Source organism: Pinus tabuliformis, chromosome 4_1 (assembly GCF_031772625.1).
Source record: "Pinus tabuliformis cultivar Carrire ecotype Pingquan chromosome 4_1, CPIR1, whole genome shotgun sequence".
Taxonomy (NCBI): domain Eukaryota; kingdom Viridiplantae; phylum Streptophyta; class Pinopsida; order Pinales; family Pinaceae; genus Pinus; species Pinus tabuliformis.
The window spans coordinates 927,526,546-927,542,206 of NC_142303.1; positions in this window are offsets into that span (position 1 = coordinate 927,526,546).

Consider the following 15,661-nt stretch of genomic DNA (forward strand, 5'->3'; position numbering starts at 1 on the left):
ACCATGACCTTCATTGTGGAGGAAAGCCTTATATCCATGTCTTTGACTCTTTACCCCAAGAAAGGAATGGATTCCCCAATTGATGCTTGCAATTGTTGAGTTGCCTCACTTCCACCATGTTAATATCCAAACTTAAATCCTCCAAAAGATTCAAACTCTTTGGTTTTTATTTGGTCTCCTTTTTCTGAGGCAGATGGTCTCGAGCATGTAGACAAGTAGCTTGTAGATGTTTAGGAAGATGGCATATCCTATATTAGAATGTTGTGTTATCATAATCCAATACGTCTATATATTAAAAAAAATTGCATTTGATGTTCACTCTATCCAAAAGACCCTTAGCAAGGTCTATTTAAACATAACTAGACACACATGCATAAATCTACTAAAGCACTCTCAATATATGATTTTATGTAAGTGCCCAAAGTAATCCCAATATCCTAAAAAATTAACAAGTAGCAAAAATATAATGGTAAATTGGGAAGATTAACCCATACTAGCATTCTAATAATTGGCACAGAGTTGGGATAAAAAATATAGGAACCAAGAAATTTACAAAAGTCTTGCACTTCCCCAAAATGAGGGACCTTAATTGAACACTTTCTAAAAATTAGTCCAAAAAAAAAAGGATCCACAAGTGCAAAATAATTTTTATGAGATCAATACCTATTAAATTGGCAAATAACTACATATTTTGCATAAATGGAACATATATGAGTAGCCTTTGGCATTGAGATCTCCACCAATGGCACATCTTCAACTTGCTCCACTATATAGGCATGCGATAGAGGAGAAGGCTTTAAGGTATTTAGAATGGTACCATTATTTTTTAATGCATCTTTGAGAAACACAAGTTTTGAAGTTGAAGGCACCCCAAAAACCAACCATTCCTCCATACAATAACAACATGAAAATGAAGATTGAATCTTTACCTATGTAATAAACAAACAAAGAATTTTGATCCTCAATTTGTTTCTGTCATAGTGTAAAATTTCATGAGCCATAGGAATCCCTTGTGATATCTCAAATTGATGCTTTAAAACCAACTCCAACCTTATATATTACATTCATGAACTTATAATGTTGTTGAAAAGGAACCTAAAAAGTAATTTGAAAGGCTACCTTGGAATCAGAGTCAATAAATAAAGAATGATGAACAAAACTTTGTTAAACATTTTACGAGTAGACATTTTATTTTCCATATAGGCAATATATGAAATGCTTGACTAGCATGTTTACATAAAAATCTTTAGGCTCATTCGTGAAGACACCAGTGTTGTTGAACCATTTCTCAACCTCTACAACGACTTCCTCCTCCTTGGCAAACACATCTCGAACAATCATTTCATTAAACATATTTCAAGCACCCATTTTTGCAAAGACTTTAGGAGTAAACATTTCTTCAAATAGTTGGCATGCAAGTGATTTGTCAAACACTTGGCCTATACCCTCTAAAACAGAACCTAGCGGGTCATGATTCCCTCCATAAACATTGAATTCACTCTTTGCATTGAGATTATTCTTAGACAAACAAAAAAATATCTACTTCTATTTTCAAATGGAAAATATTTGTAAATGATATTTTATGTGCTATGAGAGGATGCACCGTTAGTAGTGCATCTTTTCAAAATAAGTAAATCAATAAACCCAAAGATATTTTAACAAAACCCACACTTCTTTTATTTGCTTTATAATATAGGGAAGCAACATTAGTAGTGGTCCTATATGTTATAAGCACACCAATGAGTGCAAATTTAATTTTAAAAATCAAATGATCTTTGTTGGTGCTATAAGAAATGTACAAATGAATTGCTCTTGGTGCCATGCTCCATACATAACACATTGTGAAGAAAATTACAGATGAAAACATTTTCCGCTCTTCCCAATGCACTTGGAAATTTATGACAACATTGTAATGAGTGCATTAGTACATCCAAAGCACATTGTAAAGGCAAAAAAAAAAATCCCTGACTTATTTAGAGTACTAAATAAGACTAGAAGAAATTGCTCACAACAATCACTTACATCATAATTACACAAGGGAGAATGACTTGTAAATAAACACAAACACACACATCTACAATCATTAAAAGGAAGAAGTTATACCTACAATGTTTTACAATGCATTTCAAAATGTATGGATGTATCATTTGGCAATGCATCAAGGTATACAAGGTACACTAGATAGGTGTTAATCCCCTTGTCCATGTGACACATCAATTATCAATAATAGTAAAAAAAAATGATCAACTTTACTAGTGTGTTAATATTTGAGTATGAGCGCCCACGGGGCTTTGGATTGATGGTGAATGGGTGCGCTGTTAAGGCACTCCTTGTGATAGGTCACTGGTTCAATTCCCCGTGGGTACTTAGTTTAGTGTTAACCTAGAAAAAAAAATATTTGAGTATGAGCATTAGTTATAGTGAGTGGAAGAAAGGTGCATTATTTTTTATGCCCATATGTTAGCAAGTCACATCAACGAGTTCTACAAAGTTTTTTCACCAAATAAAAAAATTTATTTCAATTTTTAATGAATATTACAAATGGTAATTCAATGTAGATTATTTATAAAATGTGGGTGCACGTTAATGAAATTTGTGTATGTATCAGAGATAGTGACAATGATAGCAACAACTTAACACCTCCAACTTCGTACTTTAGTGGGAGTCTAAGGAGAGGGAGAGGGATGCATACCCTCATCCTATTATATCACAACACATGTCCTTTTGAGGAATGGTGGCTACAACCCTAAAAGGAAACACATGGTCAATGACAAAGTTTATCCATTGTTGGGATCATGGTAGGTAGGCATTCAAGGTCACTCTCAATATATGGTACAGACCTGCAAAGGAGTATATTTATTTTATTATCAAGTTGTCTGGGAGAAGGGAGGATTTTCCCCTATTCCCCAATCTGCCACTCAATGTTGCAGGAGAGGTCTAGTTGGCATATGTGGAGATATATGACAATACAACCATCACGAACCCTAGTGCTTTTCAAGTTGCTAGTGGTTAGTTGCATTTCCATGCATTCGATGCAAAGGACGTTACCTCCCTCTTTCTAATGGCCACAACATCAACACATTGTACCTATATTGGTAGTGCATTAGTTAGTCTTTGATGCACTATGTAGATAGTTTAGTTCATGAACATAGACCGATTGGGCGGTCTACCTTTTTCTAACAAGTTTTCTTTACTTTGGATCATTATTGTGTTGTGTTTGATGGGAAGATTGTCTTCCCCTTCACCTTAGAGTTATTGTCTTTGCTTTTTGAGAATTTTCTAGTGGCTCAACCTACATTTGATCACTAAACTCTTGTGTCGATGATTCTTGATGTGCCTATGCACATGTGGGGTCAAATGTTCCCCAAGAGGGACCATTCATAGTGGTCACATAGGCAAGTTAATTTAGAGGTATTAGATCTATTAGCTAGTGAGGACAATCATGACATCAATCTTGTATAGTATCCACATGCATGAATGGACTAACAAGGATGTATGAATATTATATTTAGTCAAGCTATGCCACCAAATTTGAGAGGTAACATCATTATGTTTTGATTAGTCTAGTTGCACATTTTCTTGTCTTGTTTAATGCACATGTAATTGATTGTAATATTTTGTTTAAATTATATAATTATTGTTTAATATTTTACAGATGTCAGCGTGCCTCCCCAACATGATGAGGAGATGGTTGAGGCAAATGAGTTGCCTCAAATGAAGAAACCTAGCATACAACATAGTCCAAATCATACATTTTGTCAATAGATGATAAATTGTAACCCCACAACCTTTAATCCCCCATTGATATTGTAATTAATTATGTTAATGCTTGTGTGAACATATAAATGTGAATAGGTTATAGACTCTTAACAATTGTAATTATTTTTAGTGTAAAATGGCAAACAAATAATGAAGAGGTGAAGCTTAATATGAACCATGAGAAGCCATCAAAGTTGGGAATTAGCAAAGGGAATTTGGTAGCAATCCTAACCATGGAAATAATCCCTACCAATAAATTATTTAGTTGAGCCAAATATTTAGAATATCTAAGATTTCCAAATTCCCAAGAAAACAATCAATCGGAGAGGAGTTGGTAGTTGAATCGAGCTTGCATATTTGTATGCATGCATTGAGATGAGTGATAAATCTCACTTAATTGGATACCTTGTGATAAAGTAGCTTAATTTTGACTCCTTGGATAAACATCCTAGTTAATGGTCGCAAATGGGGAGTTGTATATGCCAATATAGGTTGGGGAAAGGCCTCAATGTCCTTAAAGGGAAATGGGAAAAGTAATTGCCACTTTTTGAATTGGGTTGGTTAAGAAGAGGCATCATTTTCGAAATAAGGAGGCCTACAAAAATCCCTAAATTTAATGCCCAAAGTTATCCCTAGCCTCTGGTCACATGGCAAGTTATGGTTGCGACTGAGGCCTAATGTAGAGAGAAAGGGACTAAAGGGGTGTATGGATGTTCTGAATATCTGATTATCTGGACATCTGAGTATCTAGAAATTTACTTAGACTTTTGCCTTTGAAATATCTAGATGTGTATTGTCAAACCCCACAATGTTGGAACCTAATGCATAGAGGAACCTTGAATGCAGAGTTAGACAAAGGTTTAGGGTCTAACACTTTTCAAAATACAAGCATTGGACTGAAAATTATAAATTTAGATCTGGATGTTAGTGAGGTAAAACAAATCTAGTCACGTAGAACCCATGGGGCTAACCTTTGGCAAAGAAAGTAAGCAATAGTGTGATGAGACATGCTAACATGTCACTATTGGTGTGTCATGGCTAATGTAGCATAATGAGTTGATCTAGCAACTAAGGTGGCATCTGTCATGGAAGGTTCTTTTTGGGTTTTTTTTTTCTATATACTGGAAGATTTGGACATTTGGGGATCCAAATACGTGGAAGTGTGGGAGGTTGACCGTGTTGATGACAATGATGACATGGGATTGATAAAGTGGAGGATGTGACAATGTATGACATTGATTTTAGGATATAGAGCTTTGCTTTTTTAATTTAATTGATTTATGGATTTTTTTTTAGATGGCGGATTCTAGATATCCAAATCTTGAACTATTAACTAAGTGCCTTGTCAAGGTCGAGATGAATTCGAAAGAGTAAAATATTCAAGAATACATAAAAGTTAGAAATCTAAGAGTCCAAAAGAAATTAGAAATGGCCATGAGGAAATGGCCCAAATTCAAATGTGACCTAGCAGCCAATGTGTTCGACTTGTGGATGTGGCACCATACAGTGGTGACACATGAGCGCAACTGCCATAGGTTAGCCATGTGTTAGATGATTTGGCATTGTATGGTGGAGACACGTGGTCACATGATTGCGATGTGTAAACCACATGTCAGTGGAACAATATGCTAAGGTGGCATAAATAGTGAAACTTCTGAGAGCCATGACTTTGTTCCCAAAACTCATAATGAGATGAAATTTATATCATTGAAAATCTATCGATGAGTAGAACACATCAATGGTAGACTCAGAAAAGAGGTTTGAGATGGTTAAAAGAAGATAAATTTTGATAACCCCACTTCCTTAAGGTGACCAAGGAGGTTGGGTGTGTACATCCTATATCCTTGGAAAGGCCTAGAGGAGACTAAGTGTGTAATAAAATGGTATCAGAGTTGTGGTTCAAACACTAGGCCCGAAGGGCTAAACATATATCATATAGATGATTTTTTTATCAAAATAGAGAGCTTGCTAGTTATGTTTGGCACCGATAATACTACCTAGATTTTACCTCGAACAAAGGGTTATGTTGCTTGGATAAGAGCATATGTGTAAAAGAAAGAGTTCTTTCTTAGAAAAGAGAGTCATGCTTGGAAAGGGTGTCTTGAAGAAGGTTGTTTTAAGTAGTCCATCTAATGAAATGATGGTTATTTGGAAATCAACAAGGTATAATTAAAGAATAAAAGTGTAATGATTCCACTTGCTTTCATGTTGGATGCATATGGATATGTGTATATGGGTAGTTTTGGATGTCATATTTTAAGGAAACACTGGAGTGCTTTATTTAAATGAATGGTGTGGCAATGGTCATACTTGAACATCCTTACAATGTTTTCATTCTTGGTTGCATGATGTGGTCGTTATGATTAAAATTCCCTTGAGGATGGGAAGTATGGTAGATGTAAAAATCCTAGATATTTGTAGCCATTATGCTAGGGACAAGGAATTGTTAATGCACTATGTGTGCAAAAAAATCTGAAAAGGCCTAAGTTAAAAAGTGCCTTGATTATGTATTCAAGGGTAGGTGTTTTGGATGGTAAGGCATTGTGCCTTGAAGTGAATGGATGTGGTTAATGAAATAAAAGTACATGTATGTTGTTTGAAATGCATGGGATGGATGCATGGATCAACTGAGTTGACAGGCAAACATGGATGCAAGTGTGCAAGAGAGAATATCTTTGCAAATAAATCCATAATGATGGAATGGTGTGATTGACGACAATGGAATGGGTGAGGAGGGAAGTAAACCCCTAAAGTGAGTGGTGTGAATCCCTCACCCCACAAAAATTAAAGTGGGAAAAAGATTGCCAATAAATTATGAGATGGATATCTTGGTGGAGAGAGTGAATACGGAACTCTTACCCTTTAGCTAATTTGATTCGTTGGCATGAAAAGTCTAAACGCCATACAAATTTTCTACAATGATTGAGATTATATTGAATGAATATATAATGAAATGATGGTTTCCTTTCAACTGGTATGGAATGCAACTAAAATGATTGAATCATTAACTAGGTGAATGGTCTTGGAGACTAGTTTAGTGGATTTTCTAATGTTATGTTGAAAGGATTTTATGCATGAGAAACTAAAATTGCTTGGTTGAGTGAAAATGTAGATTACCAAAACAATATCTTTAGTATGGCATGGAATATAAGCCCATGATGAAGGATGGGAATATTAACACCTGCAAAAAAGCAAACATGATGAGAAGAGTCTCATGTTTGTGAGACCAGACTTCTGTAAGAAAAACTTTGGAAAACAAAATTTATGATTGAAAAAATTATGATTAATCTCACAAGAATTGTATGCATGTGATATAAGCGAGATCATTTAAATATATCCAAGGAGGATAGGTAATGGTTATGAAGAATAAATCCTAGGAACAAGGCCATTGTAGTGAAATTAGAAACATGTGACATGCCTTGATAACCATGATTAATGACGTGTAATTTATGTTGTGTTATGTTAGAGCAGGCCAAAAGGATGCATTGGCTACAAGACTTCATAAGTCTCTTTGGTCTTCCTATGTAAGAAATCCTTGGTCAGGTGGATCACTCGAGGGACTGTGTAGTAGAGAAGGGAATTCCCCAAGCCTATAAGGATATGTGACTACAAGGAAGAGGGGACTCGAATGAAATTGTCATGAAAACTTTATGTCGGATGTTGATTTGGATCAAGAGTGCATTTAGGTGTGTCTAATAAAGTAGTGAGTTCAATTTGTTTGTTGGGAGCCTTGAGAAGCAAGTGATAGCCATAAAAACAAGTATTGAATCAAAATTTTCATATGTTGAAATGCATGTTTATTTTGTGGAAATTGAGGTTTATTATAGAAAAGTTAATGGTTGTTTATGAAAATTGTTATAACATATATGCTTTGTTGTTTTCTGATGTAGGCATTAAATAGAATTCCATAAGTATGGAAGTGACCATAATGTGACAACGAATGCGTAAGAGGCCATGTGGCACATGGTCCTCATGGATGCAAGTGTGCAAGAGAGAGTATCTTTGCAAATAAATCCATAATGATGGAATGGTGGGCTTGAGGACAATGGGATGAGTGAGCAGGGAAGCAAACCCCTAAAGTGAGTGGTATGAATCCCTCACTCAACAAAAATTAAAGTGGGAAAAAGATTGCCAATAAATTATGAGATGGATATCTTGGTGGAGAGAGTGAATATGAAACTCTTAACCTTGGGCTAATTTGATTTGTTGGCATGAAAAGTATGATTGCCATACAAATTTTCTACAATGATTGAGATGATATTGAATGCATATATAATGCAATGATGGTTTCCTTTCAAATGGCATGGAATGCAACTAAAATGATTGAATTATTGACTAGGTGAATTTTCTTGGAGACTAATTTAGTGGCTTTTGTGATGTTATGTTGAAAGGATTTTATGCATGAGAAACTAAAATTGGTTGGTTGAGCGAAAATGTAGATTACCAAAATAATGCCTTTGGTATGGCATGGAATATAAGACCATGATGAAGGATGGGAATACTAACACCTGCAAAAATCCAAACATGATGAGAAGAGTCTCATGTTTGTGATACCAGGATTATGTAGGAAGAACTTTGGAAATAAAATATATGATTCAAAAAATAATGATTAATCTCACAGGAACTATATGCATGTGATATAAGCAAGATCATATAAATCTATCCAATGGGGATAGATAATGGTTATAAAGAAGAAAGCCTAAGAACAAGGTCATTGTAGTGACTTTAGAACCATGTGACATGCCTTAATCACCATGATTAATGACATGTAATTTATGTTGTGCTATGTTAGAGCAAGCCAAAATGATGCATTGGCTGTAAGACTTCATGAGTCTCTTTGGTCTTCCTATGCAAGAAATCCTTGGTCAGGTAGATCACTCGAGGGATTGTGTAGTAGAGAAGGGAATTCCTCAAGCCTAGAAGAATAAGTGACTACAAGGAAGAGGGGACTCGAATGAAATTGTTATGAAAACTTTATGTCAAGTGTTGATTCAGATCAAGAGTACATTTAGGTGTGTCTAAGAAAGCAGTGAGTTGAATTTGTTTGTTGGGAGCCTTGAGAAGCAAGGGATAGCCATAAAAACAAGTATTGAATCAAAATTTTCATATGTTGAAATACATGTTTGCTTTGTGGAAATTGAGATTTATTATAGAAAAGTCAATGGTTGTTTATGAAAATGGTTATAACATATATGTTTTGTTGATTTTCTGATGTAGGCATTAAACGAAATTCCACAAGTATGGAAGTGACCATAATTTGACAACAAATGCCATTATTGAAGTAGTGAGAAGACAAAAAGGACATGAAGGATGATGTTGATGTGCAAGAGAAATGATGTTTGTGTAGCTGAAAGGCAATAAATTTCATACTAGTATATGGATTGTTGCAGTAAACAAAAGGAACTTGGAATGGTGTGTTGCTGAAAATGACACCTAGGATGATGTAATGTTGTTTAAAATGACACTTGAAATGGTATGAACACCAAGGATGATGTTCCTTTAAGGGGTGGGTGATTGTAACAGGCTAACCTTTAATCCCTCAATGATATTGTAATTAATTGTGTTAATGGCCTATGTGGGCATGAAAATGTGAATGGCTTGAAAACCTGGAACAATTGTAATTATATTTTAATGTAAAATCCCAAACAACTAATACAAAGTTGGAGCCTGATAAAGACCATGAGAAGCCATGGAAGGGGTGAGCCAATAAGGGGGATACGATAACAAACCTAACCATGTAAATAATCCCAACTAGTAAAGTATTTGGCTAAGCCAAATATTCATAATAGTCAAGATTGTTAAATTCACAACAAAATAATTAATGGTAGAGGAGTTGGTAGTTGAGATACAACTCCCATAATTATTAAGGTAGTTAGGATATATACCCAAATATCTCATCCAAGGTATGGGAAAAGTACCTAGCTAGAGACTTCTAGGATTTTACCATGAATTGGTAGATCCGACAGGAAATTGAACGAAGAAGAAACCCACAAGGATTAGGTGATAAGGAATTGAATATTTCTATATATCCATAAGCAGGGAGTAGAGGAGGCTCTTGAGATATGACAATGTATTGAGCAATAAGATAGATATTATCATGGCCTGAAAAAATTTAGTACAAATGTCTCAAACTTAAGTTGTTGTGTAGAGTTGGCCTCTAGGTACTTACTGGGTATGGAACTATTGGTGCAAAGTTGCGACAAACCTGGGTTTGGAGCTCAATTTTGGCGAACAAACCCACTCAAGACCGGGCCTTTCAACATCACCCACAAAGTGGATAGAGTCTCATCCGAGGTGCCATGGGGGACTACTAGAACAGGTTTTCTCAGTCAGATGAGATTGTTGGGTTTTTGTGACACTATGGGCTTAACTTACTGTGTGGAGGTCAAGCCACCTAATGACAAACACATGACAACCATTGTGGGTTTATGTACCGAGTGGGGTCTCACAGGGCATTATTCTAACTATTTTATTTATTTCTCACCGTCCACAATATCATTATAACAATAACATTTCATTCGTATCAACACCCTCTGATGTGCAAGCGATTAATGAGTACTGAAACAACAATATTAAATCATGTAAAAAATAAAAAATAAACCTTAGACGCATAAAAAATAAGACAACTCGTCCAATGAGAAATACAAGTCAAGGGAATCCATCGATCTTTCATTACATCATAATAAGGAAATACATGCAGGGTGCTTATACCAAAAGTATCATGAACTCGACCACCAGCCTTCTCATAACCGAAGGTAGTGTATTGCATTAATTTAGGCATGGTAAAACACCAACGACTTTAGATAAATCATCTCCCTACAACCTGGCTAGACTTACATACTTGATCTACACATATAATGAAGACTAACTATAGACACACAAAATACCCAAAATGACTGCAAAAATACACAGTAGTAATGCCTCTTTACTTTTCTGACCAACCCTCGAAACAAGATGGATGGGTCTTCTTATTGGTATTCAACAACTTCTTGATCATCCTTGGCCTGATTCTCCTCCATTTCAGTTGTTCTCCACGTTGACGAACGATTTAGATATTCCTCTGACAACCTTTTTCCAATTGTCCCATGTTGTTCAAGTGCTAAATGGTGCTAGCTAGAAATATATGCTAACAGTTTGCTTGCCACTCTGCCAAGCTCTCTATTTCTGTAAATATCTTAAGATTCCTCCACTATGGCGACCCTCCTCATCTTCGCTAGACATCCCAATATCATAAACGTTAAGATTTACTCACACGCGTCCTCGCCTTCTTAATGATGTGATATTAATGCACATTGCTTTCTTGCATCACATCTCCTTGTCCCACATGAGTCTCTCTGTTGTGGGTTGGGTCCTTTCTTCCCATGTCATTCTCCTATGCTCACGGTCTTCTGCATTAGTATCAAACAAATAAAAAATAAAAATGGCCTCCAACAGGCCCCCAACACAAAATTGTGTCTCGTCCCAAGCCTCTCAATCCTTCTCCTTCTCCTATCTCCATGTGTTCGAGAACAACAATCTTCGACAAGGTTAACCTTCTCCTCTTGGTGGAGCAATTTGCAGAGGCAGTCAAATGCTCTAGCTGTTCTAGAACTCCATATCTAGATAAGAGAGAAGTTCCACATTCCTCTTCATGTGGTTTCTCAATAGGAGTAGAGAGTGTGATCTTCTACTACTACTCTTTGATGAAGTTGTACAACTGCCTATGACCTTTCCCTTCTTCGTGCTACTCCTCCTTCTCTCTTCCTTGGTATTCATTCTGAGAGATTGGCAAGACCTCAACTTTATATGTATTTTTTGATACCTAGAGGGTTGGTTTACCTAGTGAAGCATCCTAAGTTGGTTGACCATGTACATACCCTCTAGGAAGTCTCAGTTTATGCCATTTCCTATCTAGCTGCCAAGGTAGGGGTTCTTCTATGGAACTTCTCATGCCACCCAAATATGCATGAGAAGAAAACCTTGTTTTGTTGTTGCAACCCCCATTTACAGGGACTGCTCTGACATTGGTTTGTTGGATATATTTGCAATGCCCTCCCAAAAGCAGTGTCGTGTTAACTTAACTAGGGCAATTGTGATCTGCAGTTTAAAACATCTATTTGAGTGGAAGGGGTCCTCCCATTTCTGGCCCACCTGATGTGATTAATGCATCACCCATGGATTAACTGTTATGTATTCTTTCATCCATCTCTTGTTTCCTATACGGTTTCTACACTTCCATCAATGCATGGTGTTGTATAGCCAAGAGATGTAGACTCTTTCTTGTAGTGTCTCCTCAGTCGCCTTCAACCTCTTATCTTCACCCTTCCACACTAGCATGGCTCCATTTGTCGATTGCGCCATTCTCGAACTCCTCTTCCCCTCACAACCTCTAATATCTCCAACTCTATAGACTCTTTCATGCCCTTAGGATACCTCTTTTGATTTCCTACTACCACCGCTCCTGTGATGGTTTTTTATAGCCACCATATCGATTCCTTCCTCTCTTGCATAATCATACCACTTATTGCTTCCATTAGTAACTACAAATTTGAATCACTGCACTCTTAAGGCAAGATATCTTTCTTATAGCATGAAAGGATAGTAGGCATGTGCCCACTCTCGTGAGAGCATAAATTCCTCCAATTTTGTTTATTCCACCTCATCGATAACCCCTTCAATCTTGTTGTCTAGATACCCAATGGCCTGCAAGGACAATTCACTTAATCTCCTTTCCTGTGAAAATATTAATTGGGATATATTCCACCATTTTCTCTCATCTCAGTAGTCATTACTAAGCTAGGGATGATCATTCCTCTAGTGTCACACGTGGCTCTCATATCACATTATCTGTCATTATTGTGATTCTCATTTGAGTCTATGACTAGACTATTCTATTGTACACTGCCAGCATTGATATAAAATTAAAATATATTTTTCCATTTGGAACCCAAGTATGACTATCTAATCCCTATGTGTTAGTCTTCTCTGACTAGAATGTCCCTACACTGCACACTCTAGTGCTGATATTGCCCAGAACTCCCTCTGGTGCATAGTATTTCACCTTTGCACGTAGTTTGATTTGTTCTATGACCGCCTAATAACTTTTAATACTGAAAACAAAGGATAACTACTACTCATTAATTTTAAAAAGCAACGAAAATTTAACTTCGAATAGTAAACAACATACTCTATTTGTGTATGAAAGGGTAGAGTTCTTCCTGTCTCCATATGCATGGTACATAGGAGTCTGGTTGTTTGTATACAATTTCAACTGAATCCATTAACAAATCCTTCTCATGGGGTACAGTCCAAATTCTTCAATTGCATAGCTCCTGCATCAGTCACCTTCTGGATTACATATGGCCCCAACCAATGAATCTAAAATTTCCCTGGGTGCTTCATAAATTTGTTGTTATACAACAACACTAGGTAAGGCTTGAACATCTTCTGTTTGATTCTCCTCTCATGCCATGATTTCTCTCTTTCTTTCTGCATTTCTTGATAGAATCTAGCTATTGTTCGATCCTTTCTCCTACAACCTTTGCTCCATTACGTCAGGTTCTGTCAGCGATGTGGTTGCCGCAATGCATAAGTTAGGTACCAAAAATTCCATGGGCATTACTGTCTCTTATCCATACACCAATCAAAAAGGTGGCTGTAGTCAACTTCTTGCTTGTGGTCCTATTAACCCATAAGACCATTGGCATCCTCAAATCCCTACCACCATGCCATACATTGCACACATTAGTGAGTGTTATCTCTAGTATTTTGTTAAAGGCCTTTATTGTACCATTAGCTTGTGGATAGTAGGAAATGTTGTTCTAATGATAAATCTAAAATTCCTTTGTTAGCGCTACAATGGTCTTATTTAGGAAATGAGTGCCTTGCTCACTCATTAGGATCCTTGGGCACCCAAATTTGGTCACTACATTGTCAAATAGAAAACAAGTAATTATCCCTGCACTACAATATCTAACTGGTGCAACTTCCACCCATCAAGTCAACTAGTCAGCAGCAGTGATTATGTACCATGCACCAGTCTTCCTTTCAAGTGGGCTAAATGGGCCCATAAAATAAATTGACCATTTATCAAATGAGTGTAGCGTGAGCTGGGGAACCAAGGGCACATTGCTTCTTCTGGAAGGCTTCCCCATTCGCTAGCATATGTCATAAGGTTTCAAAATTCTCTGGAATCTCCATGTAAAGTAGGCCACCATAGTCCCGCGCACAAGATTTTTTGTGTCGTGGTCTTTGTTTCATAGTGTCCTCTAGTGATATCCACATGCACCTCGTTCAATATCATGGGATGCTCATGCTCCAACACACATATGAGTAGTATCCTATATGTGCCCAACTTGTATAATAAACCTAAAATGAGTTGGTAATCTACCGCCTTTACCGCCAATTACTTCTTGTGTGTAACAAAATATCCTTATGGTGTCATCCGTGTGCTAAACAATCTTGCAATCTTTGCAAAATGACCATCAACCATAGTCACATCAAAGAATTGTGCGTCCGGAAGATTGTCCTCCAAATTTTGTGCATCCTTTTCTATGGTCAAGTGTGACAAATGATTAGGACCTACATTCAGCCTACCTGGCTTGATCACCACTTGCAAATCATACTCCTGAAAATACAACAACCATTTGCAAATCCTCCCCCTAACACAGGCTTGTTGATGAGGTACTTCAGTGCATGATGATCCATGTACAGTGATGGGCCTCCCAAATAGGTATGATTTAAGGCCCATCTAACCATCCTTTAGCATGTTCAAACCTCTCCTTCTACATTTGATAATATATTTTTCAATATATAATGTGTTTGTAGGAAGGTTAGGACATATTTGTTATATCCTATGGCCTCATACATTAAATGTTCAAGATATTGAGGATTTATTGTGTAGAGTATGTTGGAGACCAGCAAGAGAGAATCAAGGAGACTTGTTGCTTGCTGCAGGCTCATCACAACTCGGTTGGCTCGTGACCCCCACCCCTGCCATGGGGAGGGGGGGAGGGTGTCTTTAAAAGTAATCGTTTCCCCACCCCCCTAGCGACTATCATATGGGCGGCGTTCCCACGCCATTTATGAACTAATACCTCCAAATCAAGAATATAATTAGGCTCCACACCTAACATCCTTGCCTTTTCTCTTTGGTGACTTTCTACTTTACTCCACTTTGTAGTCTTGTTGTGAACGTCATATGGCTCAATTTGTGGTTTGAAAGAGTAGTTTGGTAGAATTGGGTAGAGATTGGTTCTAAGCCCATCTTTTGTCATCGTCTCATCTTTTCCTTGTGTGGGATGGGATGGTGAAGAATACTCAATCTAAAGTGTCTACACTAGTTAGTTTGTCCTCTATAGTAGTTGTCAGTGCCAAAGGTTTCTATTGCTTTGTTGGGTCGGTCATATGTATCCAGTTTGAATTTCCCTCTATGCTGACTAAAATTTGAAGATAGTACCTACTCTTATATGGAAGTATTGGTTCAACAAGGTTTGAGAACTATTTTGAGAGGTCTTAAGAAGTTCTTGATAGCATAGAGTAGTTTGGGAGAATTTAGCATAGATTGGTTTTACATCTGTCTGCTGCCATGGTCTAGTTTTTGGTTTATGTGGGATGGGATCGGTGAGGATAACACTTGATAAAGTGTCTACACATGTCGTTTTGTTTCATCGACCATTTCCCTATATGTCATCTTGAAACATGAAGATAGTACCTACTCATATATGGCAATTTTGGTTCAACTGGGTTCGAGATATATTTTCGAAGGTCTTCAGCTCTTCTTGGCAGCCTCACTCTCCCCTACCACAATGGATCTATCCAAGCTTTAAGTATATAAAACAATAAATTTATTCTTCAATGAGACAAATGAAACGAAGGGAGCTACAGGAGTGAAGTAAATATGTTGTGTCTCCCCAGCGAAGAA